This window comes from Lucilia cuprina, chromosome 4, assembly GCF_022045245.1.
Source record: "Lucilia cuprina isolate Lc7/37 chromosome 4, ASM2204524v1, whole genome shotgun sequence".
NCBI classification, from domain to species: Eukaryota; Metazoa; Arthropoda; class Insecta; order Diptera; family Calliphoridae; genus Lucilia; species Lucilia cuprina.
In genome coordinates this window covers 27,253,032-27,278,498 of record NC_060952.1, presented here as the reverse complement: position 1 = coordinate 27,278,498, position 25,467 = coordinate 27,253,032, and the positions used below count along the sequence as shown (strand labels likewise).

The 25,467-nt window shown below is 27.3% G+C and overlaps 2 protein-coding genes across 10 annotated transcripts in view; one reads left to right on the top strand and one right to left on the bottom strand.

The window, feature by feature from the left end:
• The window catches only part of LOC111690703 (glutamate receptor ionotropic, kainate 2), a 105,827-nt gene that overhangs the window by 4,891 nt on the left and 75,469 nt on the right, over positions 1–25,467 (bottom strand). For 2 of the 9 annotated variants that reach the window (XR_006940552.1, XR_006940544.1), the window contains one exon: positions 15,692–15,759. The exons of 1 other annotated variant lie outside the window; for it this stretch is intronic. The gene's annotated coding sequence lies outside the window, so the exon portion shown is untranslated. Of the gene's footprint in view, positions 1–2,247; positions 3,752–8,038; positions 8,198–15,691; positions 15,760–25,467 lie in introns of those variants that run through there. 6 more of the 9 variants (XR_006940547.1, XR_006940548.1, XR_006940545.1 and 3 more) reach the window with 6 other exon arrangements.
• The window catches only part of LOC111690583, an 82,398-nt gene that overhangs the window by 16,219 nt on the left and 40,712 nt on the right, over positions 1–25,467 (top strand). The gene's annotated exons all lie outside the window — the stretch shown is intronic.

The window sequence follows — 25,467 nt, the reverse complement described above, 5'->3', positions numbered from 1 at the left end:
TATATATTTTATTTAATGTTTATATATTCAAGTTTATAGAAAACTTAAAAATTACCAGATTAAAAACGAAAAAGTAGCAGAGAATACTTCTCTAATTTATTTCGTGTTCTACATGTTTATTTTCATATTTCTAGTTTTGATTTTAGAGAAAACTCAAAAAGTACCAGTCAAAATACACTAAAGTACCAAAAAGTTTTCTTTTTATAGATTCTGAATTAATTTTATAAAAAAACTCAGAAAGTACCAATCAAAGAACGAAAAATTACCAAAATATCCCCTTTTATATATTGTCATTTACACCGGGTTCCATATGCTTAGTTTCATTCTCCTAAGTTTAATTTTATAGTAAATTCAAAAAGTACCATTCGAAATACGACAAAGCACCAAAAAGTCCCCTTTTATAGATTATCATTTACTTCAGGGTCTACCTAATTAAATTTATGCTTTTAGGTTTAGTTTTATAACAAACTGAAAAAGTACCAATGGAGAACGAAAAGGTATCAAAAAGTCTTCTTTTATACATACTCAGTTACTCCGCGTTCTATGTGAACAATTTCATTTTTCTTGGTTCAATTTTATAGAAAACTCTGAAATACTACTCGAAAAACAAAAAAGTACCAAAAAGTCCCCTTTTATAAATTCTCATTTACTTTGATTTCTACAAGCTTAATTTAATTTGTTTAGTTTTAATTTTAAAGAAAACTCCAGAAAGTACCAAAGAATAACGAAAAAGCATAGATTATCAATATACTCCGGTCTTTACATGCTTAGTTTAATGTTTCTGTGTTCAATTTTACACAATACTCTAAAATACCAGTCGATTAACAAAAAAGTACCAATAAGTCCGCTTTTACTGATTCTCATTTACCGCGAGCTCTACATGTTTAATTTTATTTAAAAAAAAACCTCAATAAAGTACCAATGTATAGCAAAAAAAGTGCAAAAATCCTCTTTATTATTTATTTCTCGTTTCGATTTTTATATCATAGAAAACTCAAAAAAATTCTAAATTGGATCATTATGTTTGAATAATATAGAATTTCTTGTCCCCTTCTGTTACTTTTTTTCCTCATTAAAAAAAATCTATTCCAAAAAGTTGTAACATTGTGTGGAAGCCCGTATAAGCAAATAAACCAAAAACTAGTGAAATATATAGGCAAAATTTTCACCCCTTTAACGTTCGAATATCTAAAAAGTATCTAATTCATATTTTTAAGTTATGGAGAAATCTACAAATTTGTTTTAATGTTTAGTGGTTTAAAAGATAAAGGGGATGCAAAACATACAACCTAAAGGTGCTAAATTAAAAAAAAGTACCAAATATTTTTCCGCTTATTGTTTAAATGAGTGATAATAAGCTTTAAACTAATTTTATATTTCTTCTAATTATGGAACCCTCTACACGTTTGAATGTCAACATTCTAGCTATAACGGTTTAGGCTTTGCATTGATGAATCAGTCAGTAACTTTAGAATATTTATATAGAGGATAAGGTTTTGATATTTTATAATCTATATAAAAAATATTATATTCCGAGAAAATTGTGTATAATACGGATAAATATCTATCAGATACGGTATCTGTATCTAGAAACACATGAATCAATTTTGATTGGTTTTAAACGTACATTATCCTTGAAACACTTTCAAGCTAATTTTTAATGAAAAAACAAAAAAGAAACATTTAAAACAACTATGAATGTATAGTCGAACATAGCCTACCATAGAGCACCCTACACCAAAAATATTGAATTAGTTTTGCAGAATATTTTAACTAATGGGGTACGATCATTACAAAAATAATGGTACGACTTAAACCCTTTGCAATAGCGCTTTTGTTAAATTTCATCGAATTATCTTTGAAATTTTTACTGGCGCGACGGCAAAAAAATTGCAAGGACACCACTATAGTGGTGTTGCAAACATCAGCCCAAAACGCAGTTGCATCGGTTCCTTGTAAAACTTCTGTGGTATTTACTTATTCATTTATTATTTCCTTTTAGAGCATATATTTTCTTTAATTAAGTTTTTGTTTCATATTTATTTACTTTTAATTTTTAATTTATTTTTTTTTCTTTCATATCTTCTTTTTTTTAGTTTGTATAACACATCCCTGTGAAGAATTTACAGAAAAACCAAAAAGAATTTCCAGATAATCAAAACAATATATAATAATTTCCCAGAAAAAAAATCCAATGTGGTTGGTTATAAGCACATTATTATCTTTTAATGGAGCTTTATTAAATATGTACCAAAATTATTCTAAATGCATAAATAAATAATTATTTATTTATATTGATTTAATTAAACTTATAACATTTGTATGAATATAATTTTATAAATCAATAAGCTCATAAGGATAAACAAAACATCTGAAATAATAATCATTTTTAAATATGTATTTGTGTTGTTAAATTATAATGTTTAGTTTGTATTTATTTTATTTCTTTTAAATTATAAATAATTAATTAGAAGTATTAATTAATAATTTTTTGTATTTTTATAAGAATCCCTAGTGCAAATAAAAAATAAATTAAAAAACCTTTTCATTAAACCAACAAACTGTTTTACGTTTAACTTGTTTAGATAGCAAACATACATAAGTACATACGCACAATATCATAAAAAAAGCACTCACAAATTATAATTTGTTATAACTAGCATTTTATGCAAAACATACACATGCATCCACTATGAGGTGTGACGTCATCAAAAATTTTGTTTGCAAATTTGACCAACCTCGATTTGAACGAAAAACTGAAATCTTATTATCAGGTGTTCAGAATTCTTAGAAAGTATTATTATATGAAATGAAAACAATGAAAACACATGTAAATAAACCGTCATATTTAATATGCAGGTAAAGTAGCACATACTTTTAGGCTTAAAATAAATATTGATTTTATTACATCCCCAAAGTATGCATTCAAATGCGGCAAAACTGATAATTACACAGGGTGAGTCAAGTATTTATGATTTATAAAAAAATTGCATACGCAGCTTGCTGCAAATTCTATGCGCCTGGTATTAAGATTTCAATTTTCAACAAAATCGAAGTTGGACAAAATTGCAAACAAAATTTTTGATGACGTAGTAGATAAAGAAAGGGTAGGTGTGTGTATGTAGTTGATTGATATGAGACATTGATATGACTACATGTATGTATGTTTGTACGCATGTTAGTTTGTTTATTTGTGCGTATGTTGTGCTGCGTATACAGAAACAACACAAATAAGTGAGAATAAAAAAATGCATTTTTTTGTTAATGAAACAGTCTACTTAGTGTAATTAATTAAAAAGAATTTCTTTATTGATTGTTGAAAAAAAGAGTGTATTTTAGGTTAATATACAGATAAACAAATAAAAAAATATGAGAATTTGTAAATAATTATAAATATTTTTTTTAACAAATTAAATAAATATTATTTTAATTTAATTAAAAATACAAGCTTTTTGAATTAAACAGGAATATGTCACAATTTAGTTAGTAATCTAATACTATTTTTACAATGTATTGGTATTAGTAAAATAAATAAAAATATGTACAATATGTATGTGTGCATATAATTAGAATATAAATAAAGTGAAGTTTAATGAATGATACAGCCCAGCAAGAAAATGATGTAGATGATTGCAGATTGATGATGGATGAATGAATGAATGTAGATTAAGATGTAGATGTATGTAGAATGAAAGAAATAGTCTCCTTAATCCAGATTTCCTATAACATTTATAATTTTAGATTGCTTAACCTGAAATGTTCGATATAAGGAAATTAAACAAATTTTATAAAGTCAGAATAGAGTTTACATGGAAACATTTGGAGAAGTTGGAAAATTGTTTTAAATTAATTTTCTATAGAAAACTTGTTGTATTTAAAGTTTTTTATAGAAAACGATTTGTTATAGAGAAAGTAAAAATTTGTTATATGAAACAAGTAGTCGGGCATGGCCGACCATATTATACCTTACACCAGTCAGTATTTTAAGATTTTCGACAAGAGGTGGTAAATTATGAACCATTTTCAAAAGCGTTCGTCCTTGGCCCAAATTTCATAAAATTATCTTAAAAATTGTGACCTGTAACGTGCGCACAAGCTTTACTTGGAAACACGGACGGACATATTGGTATACTTAAAGGTGAGTGGTCCTAATATTTTATAAAAATCAGCGGAAACGCATAATCTTCCTCACTATAAAATTGAATAGAAACACTTGGAAAAGTAATAATTACTATAGAAAACATATTTCAAAAATATATTTCAAAAATATGTTTTCTATAGAGAACTTATTGTAAAGAACTTACAATTATGTTTTCTTTAAAAATCTCTTTGTAGAAAAAGTTTTCTATAACGCATCTATTTTAAATAATTTCATATAGAAAACTTGCTGTAGAAGAGAAAGTTAAAATACTTCATTAAAATTCTTATTGTTTATATAGAAAATCTTAGTGTAGAGTACAATTTTTAATAGAAAACTTATTGTAGAGCACAGTTTTATATAGAAAACTTATTGTTGAGCATAGCTTTCTATAGAAAACTAATTTAGAGTTTTATTTTGTTGTCGAAAAAGTTTGCTATCGAAAACTTGTTTTAAAGAATGTTTTCTACAGAAAGCGTGGAAAAAGTGTAACTTATGACAGATAATCCTCGTGAAAAGTGGAACATTTTCTATAGACAATTAATTTAAAAGGAAAACTCATTTGGTAATGTTGTCTATAGAAAACTTATTATAGAGTAACTTTTCCCTAAAAAATATTAAAAGAAAAAGCTTCTTCCCATAAAAAACTAGTTGTAAATAACACTTTCTTTACAATGCTAATTGTAGAGCAATTTTTATAAAAAAATAATTATGTAGAAAAAAATTCTTATAGTCACGTTAACTCCACCTCTGGTTATCGTTAAACCGAAAGTTATTCTGCCGATTAAAATATTTTTATATGAAAACTGTCAATTTAACCTTAAGATAAATAATAACTAGACATTGTGTTATTGGGGGTTAATGTGAAAAAAATAAAAAGTGAAGAATTTTATAGAAAATTTATTGTAGAAAAAAGTATGATCAAGACATGGCCGACCAAATAATATCTTACATCATTCAGTATTTTAAAAATGTGGATACTTTTTTAAATAATAACGCATTTAATTTGGGTTTTTTCTTATTTATTTATGTACAATTTAATTGTGTTGTTAGTATTTACAAGTAAATTTTGACCTACAAGTCATTTTTGAAAGGGAGTTTGTATGGGGGCTAGGGTCAAATGAGGCCCGATCAGTAAAAAAATCTGCAGTAATATTAAAACTTTTTTCTAACTAACTTTAGCCGATGTTTGTTGACATAAAATCTGCAGTAATATTAAAACTTTTTTCTAACTAACTTTAGCCGATGTTTGTTGACATAATAGAACATTTTACAAAACAATAAGCTTTAAAGCCCTTTTCGGGGGTACTATTGCATAAAGGCTAGGCCAAATAATGGACCGATTTTAACCATTTTTAATAAAAATTTCATAAAATTATCTTGGAAATTGCGATCGTTAGCGTGCGACAAACTTAACATGGATACACAGAGAGATGGACAGAAATAGGTAAATCTTTCTCAAATCAAGAGAAAGATCTTTTTTATAAAATATTTGTTGTATAGAACATAATATGAATAAAATATTGCAAAATAATTTTGATACCCTACACCACTTTAGTGGAGAGGGTATATTGGTCCTATACTAAACTTAAAGTATACCAATCGGCTTAGAATCATTTTGTGAGTCCGTCCGTCCGTCCATATAAACCTTGTAATCGCAATTTTGAAGGCAATTTAATGAAATTTAGTACATGATCTTCTACTGTCCCAGGGATGAAGCCTTTTGAAATTGGTTAAGATCGGTTCATTATTTCATCTATAAAAAACTTTTTCTTCTTTAAAAAATTCACTTTTGGTAAAATATTCCAAGAAGAACAAAATTTTTGTTATAAAATTATTTTAAAATAAATTTTATTTAAAATTGCAATGTAGAAAATTCTTAGTTAAAATTATATTTTCTATAGACAGTTTTCAGTGGAATTATATTCTATATAAAAATTATTCTATGTAGTAGATTTAAATTCTAAATATAGTGATATATAGTGATATTTTCCATTTATAGAAATTTCATAAATGTTTCTTCCTCTCTAAGGACATTTTCAATGAAATCAAAAATGCAAGTCTTATAAAACCACAAAGTCTTCTGCAATACTGCATTAAAAATTTCAACATTATTTCAAAAATCAACGTCTATAAATTTTCAATTGTAACAAGTTTCAACCAAAAAAAATAATAACAATAAATAAATAAATATAAAGTATACTATTCCCAACTGACAATTGAGAGAAAAAAACAATGAACTCTTTATGGTTACAGGGTATTTTAACAAAAACCAACCAACAAACTACTCAGAAAAAGAAAATTTAAGCTGCAAAAACTTAAAGGTTTTTTAAAAGATTTTTGTTTAAAATTTCTTCCGATGAAAACACCCTATTTTTGTATGTGTATATAGTTATGTTAGCAAAAAAAATAAATAAAAAAACTCAATAGCAATGTAGAAAAACACTTTAGAAAGTCTGCTATAAGTTTCTTAAAATATTTTTAAAACATTTTTTTGTTTTGTATAAGAACTATTTTGAAACTACAAACTACAGTAACAAACACTTTCAATATTAAATGTCATGAAAACTTTCCATTTGCAACATCTGTTAAAGGTCTCATCTTACATTGTAAACGTTTCGAATTTATTTATTTTTTTTTTTTTTGGAAAAATTTTTAAAAAAATATAGTAGAAAATAAGTGGCGAAAAAAGCAGCACGGAAAAAATTTAAACAAATAAAAATGTTTAAAAAACATTTTGTTTTTGAAGCTTCTAAAAGGCAACAAAAATAATTCACAATATGATGGCTATCATTCAGTGCAAAAATATAGATGAACGTGATGTCTGTCCTGGACAGAAGTACATAATATGTACTAAAACGAACACACTATTAAAATACTTGAATACAAGGACAGACCTTTTAAATACTTTCCTTATGTGGAACGGCCAAAGGATGGTAATGTATGTATCTGTTAAGGTTATCGGTCATGCATGTAGACAAGTTCATATTAGAGACAGAGAGAGAATGTTGCAAGATGTCAAACTCACATCCTTAACAAACAAGCAATCAATCTTAGAAAATTTACTAAACAATAAATGTAGCAATATAATGTTGAAAGCATTATCTATGTTATAAAGAGTATATGTAGAATGGTCAGAGAACTGCAACATGCAACAGCGGCCAACTTGTGTGTTGTATAAGGACATATTGATGTTGTCATGGTTTTTGAAATGATATACGAGTTTTTGTAAGCATTTATACAGTGATATATGAACGATAGGTTTATAAAACAAATTTTATATAAAAATTGGTTTCCGTTCAATTTTGTTGATCACTGTCTAGCATATAAGTTTGTTTATAAGTTAACAAGTAACAGACATTAATAACGAAAACAGTTTCAAAGTGATTATACAGGTAGCAGTAGGAAGAATGAATCATTTATCTTAGCACTTCTTTTTTGTTCTTTGTAATAGAAACATGAACGTTTCATTTCAATTATCCATATTTCTCCCCCTCGTAACATTGATGTGTTAATATTGATTTTTATTCTGTCTGATTTATGCTCCAATAGCCTGGTCACTGTATGTTTTTACCAGATACAATGTGTGGTGGATACAAATATGAGAAACAAAATTTGATGATGTTTAAGAGGAAACAACTTGAAGTGTTGCATAGTTTCATTGCAAAATTTGTTAAAATGAAGAAAATCTATAGAAGTTTTGCGGAAGGTATTTTTAATTTGATAACAGGAAACAGTAGCGTATGTTAGAGAAAGTTTTCTTGTTCAAAAAGGGAAACAATAATTAGGATACTTTGTTATTAGAAAATATTAATTTTCGATCCCTTTTGAGCAACGCCGTCATATCACTTAACTTGTTGTAGTTAGCATTTGCTGTTGTTGTTATTATTATTGCTTTACCTGTGTATTTGTTCCATCAATGAACCCACAAAAGTTGTAAAGTGTCAACAGTATCAACCAAAGTAACCAAGCAACAACATCAACATCTTCACCAATATTGTGCTGGATTTTGTTTGGCTCTAGATATATAGAAAGATATAAAACTGTCTGTTTACTATGCTGTAATCATATTTAAACAAATTTTTATTTTCGTAAAAAAAAGAAATGAAAAAATTTTAATAAATTTTAATTGTTTATAAAAGCAATTGACCAACATAAAAAAACAACAATAAAAATATACATTAGAAAAAATAAAACTACAAACAAATTGAATATTATTTTGTTTTAAATTAAACATCAACAAATTGAAAAAATGTGTAAACAAATTGTAATCTACAACATTTATAAATAAATATTTAATAAAAAATAAATTAAAAAAAAGAGAGAAAAAAAGTAACTACCAAATAAGTGTAAACCACAAATAGTGTTCAAACCCTATAAAACTGCAAAAAAAAAATAATAAATAAAAAATAAACGACAACTGCTAGATAACAAATACATACATACATAATACATAACATGCAAAAAGGTAAAAGTAAATATTTTGTGCATTTTTCTTTTTATTCATAAAATTCATGAGAAAAAAAAAATACATACATATTTTTGCGGGATAGTAACCGGAGGTTTAATTTAAAATTTGTCAAAAGGAATAAGAATTTTATTTTCTCTACTTCGTTTTATGTGCTGTATGCGAAAATAAATTAAATGTCTTTCGTTTCCTTAATAGAGTGTAGTTTTTTTTAAGTTTTTCATTTGATAAAATGTAAAAGAAGAATGTTTTATAAAATCAATAATTTAAGAATTTTGTGGAGTAATGTGTTTCCGTAATATCTGTTGCCTATTATACCCTTCACTTTTGTGACAAAAGCTCGTGAAAACACTGATTTTCGAGATGTATAACATCACTTCCGTTTAGAACCACGCAGCGCAATTCCCCAGCATATGCCGGTGTCCCATAACACGATCGTCATCCCAAAATCAATCGGGTTCAGGTATCCACTACCCACTACGTAGATCCCGAAGGAACATCAACCAATTGACCAACAAGGACATAATCCTGCGGGCAACTGGCCACCCCTAGTATCTGATTATGTTATGCTCTGGTTTGACCATTTTCAATCTATACAACGACTAAGGCAGGCAGTACACATGTACCAATTTATAGTCCCGACCAGACTGAGGTATTGGAAACACCTCTTTTTTCCGCGGGATTACAATAAAATCAAGCAGGAGGCTTCACCAAGGTAACATGTCCCCGGGGGGAATATGCGGCAAGATAGGAAAGCAATACTCAACTGCATGTTGCTCTACGTTCTAAAAAACTATTCATAAAGAAATGGTTGAGAAGCTTTGTTTTAATACGCCTTATAATCCAGACTTTCTCCCGTCTGATTTTTATTGCGATCCGAGATATTATTCACTTCAGAACCGGGTATCTTTGTTCTTGGCCTTAAAATAGAAAATTTCACTGAAAACACCCAACATATGCATATATACATGCATCTTACTCAACTCTGTTCTTCTGCCTTAAAATATTATTTAAATTTAAAATTGTTTCTCTGGTAAATCCTTTTTTAATTTTGTTCAACTATTTTCAGTAAATACATTGGCGTTTTTCCTAATTTTGGGTTTTGCCAACACTACTGTATAAAAACACAAAATAATGAAAATATATAAAGACAAAAACAAATAATGTCATTGTTTTTCTTAATTGGCTTTATGTGCAACATGTAAAAATGTGTCAAAATGTCACACAAAACATAGATTTTAGTTATTGTTATTTTGACTATTCATTTATTCCTATTTTTTTTTATTTTACTGGAATTTCAAATCCTATAAGCTCTGTTGTGTTTTCCCCCCAGGTATAGGTTCTACAATTACATGAAATATTGACATGTGTATACTTCAAGGTTTTTTTTATGTATTAGCAACATATCTTTTTGTAACAATAATAGCAAAGAGGGAAAAACTCTAATGTGTGTCTGTGTGTGTGGCAGATAGATATTTTTTGTTATGAACAAAAAAAGAAAACAATTCTGAAAAGTTCATAATATTTCTGTAGAATAGGAGTAAAAAAAAACAAACCTTTAATAAAAGCAGCAAAAATACATATGTTTATACTCTTAACGTATGAGTAATATGTACATACATAAGTATTACTAAACGTGCGTATGAATGATATTGTTGAATACAAAGAAAGCAAGTTAACACTCATACGCCATGTTGTGTCAGTAATATGGTTCATTAAAAGACAGTTTAGATAATAATGCAAATAATAACACTATCATTATTATACATACATATTCATTCATACATATGTATATTTATATATATAACTTGTAAAATCAAGAGAAGTGAAAACATTGTAATTATTTTGTCAAAGACTTTTACAAAGCAGTTTGAAATTACAATAATGACAATTACAAACAGACAAATTAATTTTGTGTTTTAGTGAAATATTAAATCAATATGAATTAAATTACTTTAAGAAGTTTCACATCAAAATTTTACAAATAGTAATTATAAGAATGCATTCTATCATTAATCATTAAATATATATGTAAAATGATTCCATAGTTATAAAGAATATCAACAGCATTTTCAGTTTAAAACCACACTTTCTTCTTTTATTATTACTGAAGGTGTATGATTTATCATTTAAACATGTTTAAATCCATAAAATGATTGTCATTTAATCACACATTATACCATATTATAAAAGTATGTCTTTGTTATTAAAAGTACTTAAGAAATTGTAAACAAACTTTTACAGAAAAAATGTTATGTGTAAAAAAACACCTCATACTTCTTACAAAATTTAAAGAATAATATTTATTTTAAACACCCTACTCAAGTTATGTTATCGTTTTTTTATTACAATTATCACAAATGGTTTTTAGGTATAAAAAGATAAACAATAACATAAGACACACAGGTTAAATAAGAGTGAGAAGTAAAAAGTTGGGAAAGTTACAAAACCTGCGATTATATTGAAAATTTTGGGCAGACGAACATTGCACTATGGACTAGCTAATGATGCTGTGATTTGCATTTAACTTCTCAGCGAACATTTAATCCTCATTTATCAAGAAAACATTTAAAGCTCATTTATCCTACACATTCATTGATTAAAACATCCGAACGACTCACTCTAAGTATAAGTGGACGTTATACTCCTACATTCATACCCTATTATTTACACATCACATCAACCCATACACAGTGCATAGACCCACAGTCACTACTCTCTAGTGTATCCGTTGCCTTGGCAGCAACAACAAACTTATATAGATGGTATGCATTAGTATTTTAAAAATAATTCTCTTTCCGCTAGTTTGGGTTTAAAGCCAGAACGTTTATGCTGAAGAAACCTCTGCAATAACAAGCTAGTTCAAAACTCTGCCCTGTGGGCTATCGATTTTCGTGATAACAGAGATAAGGCTGTTTCCTGTTTCGACTACAGAACAATCCATTTCAAGGAAAAGCCGAAAACAAATTTGATACCAGCAGTTTATAGTCCTGGCAGCCTAGAGGTGTTGATAGATCCCTTTTTCTCCCAGATTGCAATAACACCATGATGGGGAAGATCATTAAGGTAACATGCACAGGGGGTTTTATTCAAATACAGTTAAACTGAAGTCAAGAGACATAGATAGGAAATGTTATATGCCCGATAACAATAGAATTAAAAGATACGCATGTTCCAAGTTTTAAATAGAAAATTGCGACCTATATAATTTTTAAAGAATTTCGAAATATATTAAATAAAACTACGTAATTTTAGTATATTAAGCTCTAAATTGTTTCTTAAATACTCATTTATATATACATACATATATACATTGCATCTTTAAATTTTTATATTCAACCAGATGTGTATCTGATAACAATATTGAAAAGAAATTTACGTTAAATAAACTACAAGATTGTTAGGCGTTGAGATATGATAACAAGGAATTCAATTGGAAAAGTAGTACAATACAAATATAAAAACTAAAAAATATATAAATGTAAATGTTGTTGGCCTCAAGTTATTGTAGCAATGTGGTTAATAAAAATCTCACAATTGAAAAAGCCAGCTGAGCAGGACTAGAGACATTCAATAACTTTAAATTATTAAATGAAAAAACCGATTAAAAAAAATTTATTGACATCTTTCCTTAAAAAATATTTTATTCTTATTTTATATAGGAAACAACAAAAAACATTTTATTTATTGCTTTCAATATAAAATATAAAAGAAGGAGTTCGTTTCGATTTAAAGACAAGATGTATAAAAGATTTTATTTTTTTTTTAATTTTAAAACAAGTTTAATGACTCCATTCAAAATAGACAAATAATGATATAGTTTTACACTTCACTGAAAAATATACCACAAGAATTTAATGTTGGTATATAATTTTTTTGTTTAGTTTTTTTTTACCATAAATTAACTTGGAAAAAAGCAAATGTACTATTAAAAAGTATAATTTTTTTAAGCATTTTGTAATTATTTCGGGGGAAAAAAAGATATCAACTACAATAAAGAAGAACACAATTTAACCAAACGTGAAACTATTTTTCCGCTTATTTTGACAACAAATGTTATCAGCGACAACTTCGGCGTCATCATCATTAATGGCTACAGCAATAAGAGCAACAACAATGACGATCATCATCATTATTGTCATCAACGGCAATACTACAATAACGATTTAATCATCAACAATAAATATGTAATATTAACTTACACTAAGGGAAAAAATTTAGTAAATTAAAAAAAAAAATACCATGATATGTAGATATACATATATATTTGCTTTTGCAGTATTATCTGTAACTTAATATGGTAATTTTTTTCTGTGTATTTTAGTGCATATATTGTACACACATTTGTAGTCACATTGCAGTACAATATTTGCTGTATATAGGTATCAGAATATATATTCTGTATTTATGATATCCCACATATTTAGCAAAAACAAATGGCATTAAAAAGACACGACAACTATAACGTTGAAAAAAAAACAAACAAACAATTATGTATGGTTAGGGCTTAAATACCAAAGATAATATATACCTGTATAACTACACATTAGGTTGGCTTAAAAAAGAAAAATTGAGAAAAGAACAAGTGTAATTAATTTATAAACAAGATATAGAAAATGTATGGATAAAAAGAAAATTGATTATTTTTATACCCTTCACCTTCGTGTCATTCCGTTTGTAATTTCTATAATATAATTTTCCGACCCTATCCTTATCCTTATAGATAGCGGAGTCGATTAAGCTATGTCCGTTTGTCTGTCTGTCTGTTGAAATCAATTTTCTGAAGACTCCAGATATCTTCGAGATCTGAATCTTTAATAATTCTATCAGACATGCTTTCGAGAAGTTTCCTATCAGCAAAATCGGTCTATAAATAACTGAGATATGGGTAAAAATCTGAGACTACCTCTGAAAATTTCCTCAACAAATTATAAATAAAAGCATAAAAACAAAAACAAGGAGATAAAGCAGTAATATGTTGGTAATACATCTTATATTGGAAGTGGTAATACAGTTTAACGGTGGTAGTACAGTACAACGGTTAATATTTCTTTCTGTTACATTTTATATTTGTTTGTGTGTATGTTATGTGTGATATGTGTGCAGAGATACAAGATAAATAAAAACTGTATTTTAAAGCATACTTGGTGAAGGGTATATAAGATTCGGCACAGTGGAATATAGAAATCTGACTTGTTTTTATATATAATACTACCAAGGGTATTGTTTAATGTAAGCTATGAAAGCGTTAACTGTGAAATAAACTGCCATATTACCCTTTCTTTATGACATTGCTTGAACAGCTAACTAACTAACTAACTAACTTACTAACTAACTAACTAACTAACTAACTAACTAACTAACTAACTAACTAACTAAATTACTAAATTACTAAATTACTAACTAACTAAGTAACTAACTAACTAGCTAACTAACAAACTACCCAGCAAAAAAATTAATAACCGTTTAAGGTTTAACTAACTACCCAGCGAAAACTTTCATAACCATTTAAGGTTTTAAAAATTACAAAATTTATTTACACATTACCATTTAATGTGATTATTTTCACAATGTAATGTTATTGTGATACCACAAATGCTTACGAGTAATTAGAAAAAATAATCATTGTAGATCGAATGAAAAAAAAAACGTATACATTTACTATAGCTTCAGGAAAGATTTATTAAGTATTTATATAAGAATTACTAATAAGACCTTAATAGACCACTACTATGTAACTCAGGTAATATGTAGATGTCATTGAAACTACTTAATTTATTCATTTATTAATTTTAAAGAAAATTTCATTCAGGTTTTCCTTTCTGCTGCTTAATTCTTCTATTTTGATGACTTTTTCCTTTAAACAATTTTCGATAAATTATGATTAATTTGACTTGGAATTTTACCCACTTACCTATTAGCATACATTTCAACGACTACTACAAATCGTTGTGATTACATAGAAGTACTTTAATGTCTTTTTAATAATTAATTATATATAAATACTTTCTAATTCATTAGCCAGCCTCTGCGTGAAGGTATAGTTATTCACACAATTTACATTCACTGATTTTTCTAATTACTTTTATGCGATTGTGGTAAATCCTTGCCTTCAATGACAACACAGTGTTAAAGTTATTAACAAATTTTAATAGAATATTTAAAGAAATTTTGAAAATTTTTAACTTTATTGAATTAAAAATTATTTAAATCTTCTATTTCGATTTCAAACGTTTAAGTTAATGTTTATTGGGTTCTCAGCCCTTAATTGTTTCTGTCATTGTAATCAGATAAAAACGACAACTGCAGATACAAAAAGAAAAGCAACTTAAGGTAGAGAATATATATTTTTTTATTTAAATTCATTAAATTTTATTATTACTATTGTTATTGCAATTTATCCACATCGTAGTATAAATGAATGAGGGTTTCCAAAGCATATAGTGCAAATGATTTACAAGGTTTTATTTGTGTATTTACATACATATGGAGAATTTCGTGTCAAGTGAGAAAACCTGCAAAATCGATGTCTTCCGATTTGAATGAAATTTCCACAGTTCTTGACCGATAGAGCTAAAAATTTGTGTCTGACCAATAGTACTAATGTTGGTGCAAATTTCGTCAAAATCGATTATTTCAGTTGGGTCACTTGACATGAAATTCCCCATGTATGTATATTATTGCATTTTTATTGAAAGGATAAATATAACAATAATAACGAAATTAAGTTGTACTTGTGTTATATCAAAGCAATTTTTAAGAGGACTTCTTTAGATTTAAAAAAAGAAACTTTAATATTTGTAATAAAGGAAGAATGATCAACATGCAAACATTTTACAAAATTAATAATTTTGCAAGTACAATTCAAACAATTTAATTAAATACATAAATTTACATTTATTTATTTCACTAATAATAACTACTAAAGAAAAACGTATAATTATTTAACACAAACATAACAACTAAAGCATTGAACCTTAATTATACTTTAAAATTACCATTATACCACTCTATCCCCATACCATCTGTCAACACTATTTAACAATGCTAAATACTATATAGTGAAAAACAAAACAATTACTTACCCTTTTATTCAAGGTATAAAATTTCAAATTCCAAAAATGTATTTCTCGCCTTTATTTAAAACAACAACCTGAAAAGATAGACGCAAGAATACATTCGCATAATTAGAAAAAGAAAACTAAATATCTAATTGGTAGGAGAAAAAAACAAGGAATCTTAAATAGAACAGCAATAAAGCCTTGGAAAATGTCTTTGTAATTATACCCTATACCTCTATAGATAGTGGTGTTTGTGTTGATGTTTGGAACACCCAAAAGGATTGGTCCTACATCCACCTTAAAGTATAACAATCAGTTTGGAATTATTTTTAAATTCGATTTAGCGATGTCAGTTCGTATGTCCTTCTGTGTGTCACTACAGATCGCAATGTTGTTTAAATGTTTAAAATCGATCCATTCTTGCATCTATCCAAAAATCAGGAGGACTTTGTCTTATATAAGTATTATACTGCCAAGACTCATGACTTAAAACTTGTCACAATGAAATTCTGCAACATCTATCAAAATGTATAAGAATAGTCCAATTTTAAACTCTTGCCCAGGAGATGAAAATATACTACGCCTGGTACGAAATTGACATCAAAGTGTTTATAATTTGTCATTAACATACGTTGTCAAAGTATATGCCTACACAGAGGGAAAAAAGACGTTTTAAAATTATACACCTTTAGTACCAAATTGTCAAATCAACAACAAAAACATATAAAAAATACACTACGTATCAAATTAACAAAACATTAAAATATTTTAACAAAATGACAACCATATGTTGTCACACAGAACGTTGAGTTGTCAAAAACACACTGATGCATTGACAAAATTATATAAATAACAATGATACGTTGTTAAAACTATAACGGTGGTGGTCAAAATAACAACAGAGTTTTATTTAAAAGATCATTTTTGACAACAGATTTTACCAATTTCAGTACTTTTCTACTGTTTTTTTCCTCTGTGTACGTACAGCTATTGTCTATTGTTTACAATAGTAAGTTTACAACGTTTGTTAACATTTAGACAACGGATGTGCATAAAATTTAGATTTCGACAACTAATTGTTACTTTGGCAACGGATTTTATTCAAAAACTATAAAACTTTGGTGTCAATTCAATACCAGGCGTGTATATTTTTTCCCCCACTGTGTGCCTTTATATAACCCCCATTTTTAGAAAATCTATCTTTTATTTTGTCAAAAAAATTATTAAAATATTTCTGAATTAAGAAAATATAATTCACATTTTTAACAGGGTATCAAATGGCCGACCATAGCCGACTACACATTTTCACTTGTTTTCTTTTGATTTAAATAGTAAAACATGAAAAGAATACAAGCAAGAGAGAAAGTGGCATAAAAAGGAAACGATACAAAGAAATTAATGAGTTTATAACTATTATAACAATAATTGGAAGGCTTTCGAAAACTTTGTCTTACCTTTCAACAAAATGCTTACAACAATAACAATAAAAACAACAAGCTGAACAACTGCCAATTAATGTCAAATTGTGTTTATTTGTTCTTTTTTACTTTTTATCCATTTACTACCACTACCAGATATTTGTACATACATATATGTAAGTTTGTCATTCCATGTACAAAATTAAGAAATATTCATCTAAGAACCAGCAAAGCATATATATTTACTAGACCCTTGTGAAATTCTGAGTCTGTCCTTCTTATGTCTGTGTATGTTATGTAAAAATGATTCACTTAATATACATTCACTATTGTCCGACACAGTTTGAAATAAAAAATCATCCAAAGTTGAAAGGATAATCCTGTATTATTTCAACAGGACCTCATAGTTTTAAAAAATATATTTTTCAAAAAATATTTTAAAATACTTCTACTGATCAAACAATGCCAAACTAACAAAAACAGTTGTAACATATTTTGGTTATTTTTAGTTTATTCTGTCAGGATCAAAAGATGTATAAAAAATCTATCAACAATTTAAAAAAAATAATATTGAAAATTTTAATAGATTTTCAAGGATAAGAATTTTAAAGGACATTTTTGGCAGATTTTTATACTAACAGTATAAAATAAAAATCATATAAAATATTTCCCAACTCTTCTTGTTGGCTTGACATCAAATTTGACATTGTTTGATTATTAAAAGTATTTTATAGTATTTTTTGAAAAATGTACTTTTTAAAACTTTGAAATCCTTTTGAAAGGACACAGGATCACGAAATGAAAAACTAAAAACGCAGATTTTTTTTCCTTAAATTTATAGCATCATACGTATATCATCCGGCTATTGTCTAACGAATTTTTTCTCTTTTTGTCGGACGGTGTTATTATACAGATAAAGCTAAAGGGCATTTTAAATTCGGTAATTCATTTCATTCATTTACATTAAAATTACATTAAGATGAAAACAACTATTTTAATATAATAATTATGTATTTTTTTCTTATTTTGTTTGGCTTAGGTATTTAATTTCTAAATATACTAGTGCAGAATTAGACTTAAATTGAGAGTTAAAAAAAAATTCTTATAAAAAACACAGGTCATTATAAAAACATAATCAAATTGTTCAAAATTTCAGAAAGCACTTTTATTACAAAATATTTAAGTCTAGAGGCAGAGATGTTCAATATTTGTAACTGAATTGAATATTTGAGATACAGGGCCTTAATCATAATTAAAATTCGATTTTATAAACGATTTATTAATCAAATTTCATTTTATTACTCTTTTTAAAATTAAAATGTGGTTTATGAATGAGGGGGCTAAATACAAAAACTATTCTTTAAAATACAAAATTTGTCGAAAATTTGCTTAAGATAACAAAAATATAATAAATTTCAATTTTACACTGTATTTAGTTTAAACTAAATTTATTACTTTTTTTTAACATATATCTAATCTTAAAATATTAAAAAAAAGAAAATAAAAAAAGGATATATTCATTTTATTCAACTTACTTATCTGCCATTAAGAAGACCATAAAAAATTCCATACTAAATGCCGAACAAAACATTTCCTGTCCCCTCCCCTTCCCTCACATTTTCATCAACATTTGTTAAGATAAATTTTAATGTTCGTCAAGAGATTGATTTTATTATACAGTTGAGTGAAAAATCAATATAATTTATTGTATTTGTACTACCTCCTCTATACGTATTATAATTTCAATTTTCAAATATTCATTTCATATAACATTTTCTTTTTTACAGCAGACAGTTTAGCTTGAACAATTTTGGTTGTAGTAAAACATAACGTTATAATATAACAATGTAATAAAATTTATATACAAAATAAGAAAAAAGAAAACTTTATAATGTATTATTAATCATAATGGTTCAAAGTGAAACTCAGCCAATTGTAAAATCAAGTTAAATTCTAATGCATTTTTTATGAATTTTTAAACCACCACAAGCCCAACTATATGGTACAAAAAAAAAATACACATAAAACCCTGAATTTTATTTGTTTATCTTTAGGTTGGTTTTTATAAAATATTTCTTATTTGTTTATGATATGAAATAAAATCAACAAAATATTGACTCTTACTACATCCTACAGGGATAAACAAAGTATGTATATAGATAAATAATCAATAACAAATTAAGAAAAATTTAAAGCATTATAATCTAAAAATTGTAAAATTATTATTTTAATATTTAGAATAAAAAGTAGAAATTACCAGTTTCAACTAAGGATTGCAATAAAAGTTGCACTTCTTTTATTAAAACTACTTGAAATTTTAATATGATAAATAAAATAATTTTATTGAATATTTTTCCTTTATAAAATCCTTTACAATTACACAATTCAATTATTACATAATTTCGCAACCTACGCTTCCTTTACCACAACACAGAATCTTTAAATGATTTTTATTCACTTCCATTCCCAATTACCTTGGCAAGGCAACCAGGACCAAACAAAATAATTTAAATTTTGTTCGTACGAAAATTCTCTAGAATTCATAGTTGTGGCAGGTAATTAAAAATTCTGAAACAATATTAACAAAGTGAATAAATGAATAAGTGTATGATTTTGTATGGGAATTGAGTGATTGATTTAAGGCAAAAACTCGACGTGAGGTGTCTAAAAATATATATTGAACAATATTCATATCAATATTGTCATTAGCAACAACATTATTAACTTTAACGTAAATAAATTTTATTATTTAAAGTTTTAATGAAATGTTATTTAATTTGTAGATTTTCATAGGTTTGTTTTAAATAAAAGTTTTTGAAATTTTTATTTTGAATTCTGTAAAAATTTCTATACTTCCTTTTATTAATGCCAAGTGTGAATAATAGTGAAACAGGACTACAACAAAAACAGTAAAAATTGTATGTTTACATATGACGAATATCAAAACATGTGTTTGTATGGACCTAAAAAAGGACTGGTGCTTAATATTATGTTACTAAGTTCAATATTTAAAAAAGGACCAGTTTAAAAACGAAAAAGTACCGAAAAGTCTCGTTTTATAAATTTTGTATGTTTCTAGGTTCAATATTATAGAAAATTTAAAAAGTACCTTTTTAAAGATTATTGGTTAACTCTGGGCTCTAAATGCTTAATTTCATGTTTCTAGGAAAAACGAACAAGAACAACACAAAACGTACCAGCAAAAAATCATAAAAAAGTACCAACAATTTTTCTTTGAGTCGGAGTTTCGACTAACACCCCATTAGTATATTTAATATTATTAAATCTACCAATTTCATTTCTTTAATCAGAATTGGCTCAATGAGTTTAAATAAAATCTAATTTCCCGTTTTCTCCCCTTTGCTATCGTTATGTACTCCTTCATATGTAAAAGTCAATACATAGGAAACAATGTTTTATTCAAAAAATACCAAAAGGATAGGTAAAATTTTCACCAATTTGTAATGTATCAGACATTTAGGAGATATGAGTTTACCGAATTGGCCCCTTAAACATATGAGTTTTAAAAAATTCAGTTTTAGTGCATCTATATGTTGGGAGACCAATGTCCTGTTCAAAATTCAGCTCTTTAGCTTCAACCTTTTTGCCTTTGTTATGATGAATCAGTCATAAACATTAGAATTTTATATATACAGACACATTAATATTATTATGAAAATGTATATAGACAATTTTCGGAATAAAGCAAGAACATTTATGATACCCAACAAAATCTACATTAAAAACGTAATGAGTAACAAAAACGTTTTTTCACTATTTATTCATTAGCATTTTAATACGGTCATAACCCGGGCAAGGATTTTCTTGCACTAAAAAATTAAAAATATGCGCTTATAATATGCACTATAAAATGGAAAAATATGCACTAAAAATATGAAAAATATGCACCAAAAAATAATTCTTTGTGAAGGTACATATTAATTGATGTTTAAATCTTAAGTTTTTGACAACAAATATACAGGTTTTTAAGGACAGCTTTATGTACTATAATACCACTTTAACGAAACCACGACCCCGAGAATCGCAAATATAGAAGTGGAAAGCTTGATAATAGCAATTTTAATAAAATTTAAATGAATGTATTTTTGTAAAAACTATATTTCTTCCGAATTTTATCGTTTGGTTATGTTTTTATGTAAATTATGGCCGTAAGAGAGATGTGAGAACAAAATTTCATCAAGTTATCTTTTTATATAGACAAACAGATGGACAGACTCAGAAATTGATACTAAACCAAAACTTTAAGGATCAAAATTTTGGGCGTTACAATTAGCAGCACAAACTTAAAATATCTTCCGCACTATTGTGGTTTTAAAAATTAAATAAAATTATGTAAAATTGTATTTCTAAAAATTGAAATTTGTTGATATTTATTTAAAAAAAAAATCTAAAAATGTAAAACCAAAATTTGTTGTAAAAATATGAGACACAGAGAAAACAAAACAATTTGTTTTAGAAAAATTAAAAAGTATCCAAAAAAATGCTATAAAAATGTTTAAAGTATGCAATTAAAGGCAAAATATGCAATTTATATGCAAAAATATGCAACAACAAATGGATGCCATTTTGTACCAAATTCTTCGATTCGAAAAGAAAACTAAATAGTAATTTTGAGTTACTGACTAAAAACATGCATTTGCATAGAAATTCTTGCGCTGGTCATAACATTAGAAAAAAGTACGGAGTTAAACATTTGTTTTGCACTTAAAAGTAATGCGGACGGTATGTAATAGTCCTTTATAAGCAACTTTTTCTGGACATGTATATCAAATGATTTATTTAAATAAATTGAAAAAAATAATATATCTCTGTAAAATTCATTTGTTAACTAGGGACTGACTTATTGAACAGCTTATTCATAAACGAGCATGGTAATGTCTTATTTAACAAACTATCTATAAGCTGTAATAATAAAGTTAATTTTATTAATTTTAATAACATACCTACATACACACCACAAGCTGTTCACTGATTTCTGCTTTTTCGGACTTTTTTATTACTATTTATTTGCTTTTTGTTGTTTTTCGTTAATGTTGATTTAATATAACCATACATTAAAAAAAAACAAAATAATCTCATTTTCACACATACATACACGCCCTACACAACATTTATGTATATGTATATACATAAATTTTTGCACATTTGTTCAACATTATAATTTTCTGTCTGATCAAACATACAATTGGTTTTAATATTCAATATAATAATTTTTATAAATTTTTGTTATTTTTCATGTAATTGTATTTGTTTTACAACAATGACAGCAGGCAGGCAGCCTGACTGACTGTTTGGCCTATCCGACTGATGGGTTGATTGCTCAGCTATTTCAGTAATTAAGTGTCTAGAATATTTGCGGTTGAATGGGCATTTTAAGGCAGAACAAATGTAATGTAAAAAAAAATTAAAAAAAAACTAAAACCAATTTAAATAGCGCTACATTAAGGAAATAGTAACTCTAACATTTGTAATTAATAGATTGAAAAATACTAAAAGTTCTATACAAAATTAAAAACTAAGTTTATCACTAGAATCATAGTAGGGCACTTCCTCAACATGCTGCATTATAAGTATTGTACGTGCAAAAAAATTTTATTATTTGTGTAATATTTCACTAAAAGCAATATAAGTTAATGTTAAACAATATATTGATTAAAATATATGAAACAAAAAAAATATAATTTAATAAAAAAATACACAGGCCATGATTGCAAATAATTAGCATATATATTCAATTACTGTTCCAATAAGATATAAAATATATAATCGGTCTAAAAATGTGGATGATAGTGATAAACAGTTATAGAAGATTCAATTTTCAAATCCTTGTCATATTTTTTTAACGTTACAAAGCGCATCAGGGTGGTTTTAGCAATTTAAGCCTCATGTGGAAATTTGGATCAATTTTGGAGTGAATTCTTTATAATCCATTGTGTTACTATTTACTGATTTTTTCAATAAAGAGTTATATGGTTATACGGGTATGGACATGAAGTTGAAGTGCTTTACGTGAATATCTGGCATGTTGCCCTATCTCACCGAGCTACTTTTTCAACCACTGGGTGAGTAAAAAGTAAACAACTCACCACTGCAACTTTGTGTATCTTACACGCAGCTTGCAATTTTTGTACATGAATGTTCCGGTCCATGTACAAGCACTTTGCTCAAGTACTCGAGCTATCTAATCTCTTGCCATAGTAGTCACGTTGGGGAAAGACAGGTGTCAATCTACCCTGACATAATGTCGCCCAACAGCACCTAGAAGGAACGTAATTGGTAGTCCGAAACACGGATCATATTAATTAACAAGACTTTATTTCAGTAGTCATGAAGACCGACTGTGATAAGTTGAGTATACACTCAACCATGTAGGTAAATCGCTAAATAAACCAAAGAGAGGGCAGTGACGACCTTGCATCACGTCCATCCTTCCCTTTTTGTTAGATTAAATCAAATCCATCAGTTTCTCCATTCTCTCTATAAAATACAAGTAGACATCAGAAAACATCAGAAAACTCCACCTCGTATACCCAATATTTTCATTATAAGCTCCAATGAAACATTTTATTAATCCGCAGTCATGCTCTGTAATTCGTACTAGCATCTAGGAACGATAACAGAAATATGTCATGGAAATCATATTCACCGTGTATCAGTCTTTTAACCACAGCCACTACGTGGATCCCGAATGAGCCCCAAACAACTGACCAGCCAGGGCATAGTCCTGCAACCCTTAGTACCAGATTATGTGGTGCTCTGGTTCGACCTCTTTTCAATTTATCCAAGGACTAGGCCGGGCACTAAATTGTCAACACTGAATTGCAATACACCATAATGTGACACTCATCAAGGAAACATGCTCAGGGGGGGCATGGGTACGGACCAATCAATCAAGATAATGTTTGGAAACTACATATGTGTATTTTACATATTCAAATCAAGCAAATGAATATTCAGACACGGCCGACTGTGTGATACATGGGGAAATATAAATTTTGTTACGTTGACAATTTATTGATTTATACAGAATTCCATCGTGTTATTAGGGTTAATACATGAATTATGAACTATCAACTTATTTTCTGAAGGTTACTTTTTATGGAATCTAGGTGTCCCGATAATTACGAAAATTAGCAGTATCATTGAGATATATGTACATACATATAAATTAGTTGTACCAGTTTCATTACCATGTAAGGAGTTAAAATGCTAAAATTTACTTACACAATAGCATTTTATGTCATTATTTTAACACGGTGATGTCATTGGAGGCAAGTACTTACCAAAAATGATTACAAGTAATTAGAAAAAGTAGTCATTGTAAATCACATGAATAAACGTATACAGCATCTGTATCTTCACTGACAAGATGACTAATGAATTAGAAAGTATTTATATAACACATTATTAGTAAGACCTTATTAGACTACTTCAGTGTAATTCAGACCATATGTAGAAGTCGTTGAAAAGTATGTTGATAGGTAAGTAATTACAATTGATAGCTATTACCCACTTTTTGCTGGGTAATTGGTATAAAATATTTTATCACCTCCCGATTACGCACTATCATGTTTCCAACAGAATAACGGATCGCCTTAGAATCGAACAAGTTTCAATAATATATACTAATTTTATGTCTCTGCAATCAATATTTCGTGCACGTATGTATGTATGTATGTATGTATGTCGTCATAGTAATTACAAATTATAAATAAACTCTAATCATATATACAATAATCGTATATATGAAATAAAAAAGTTCCGCCATTAAAATTTAACCGCATATTTAAAATACACAAAAATAGATAACACTTTCTCCAAATATTTATTGTAATACATATAGAAAGACTGGTCTTACGGACAGATGCTAAAAATATACATTTATATATAATTGTTCTTAATTTAGAAAACCCAAAAAAAAACTTGTTTAAACATGATTTAACAGAAAATTTAACTCTGAAAACAAAAAAATCTTGTTCTAAGAGAAATTTTTTAGTTTGGTTGAGTAGAACATTTATTTCGTAAATATTCGGAGAAGAGCAAATATGTATTATTAAAAGGACACACAATTATAGTACTTAAAAGTAATGCAGACGATATGTAGTAGTCCTTGAAAAGTAAGTAGCTGTGTAAGTACAAGTTATTACCAAGTTTCTGATAGGTACTTCTGAATCTTAAGATTTCAACTTATTTCTAACCTACTAGTTTTTTATTTCTTTATGTTTTTTTTTTACCAACATTCTCCCCTTTTTGTGTGTACAATAAAATAATGTCAACTTGTTTAGCATAATAAACTAGTTAAAGTTAGCTGTTGCTCGCCAAATAAAAGTGGAAACAAAAAAGACAGCAACAGAAACACTT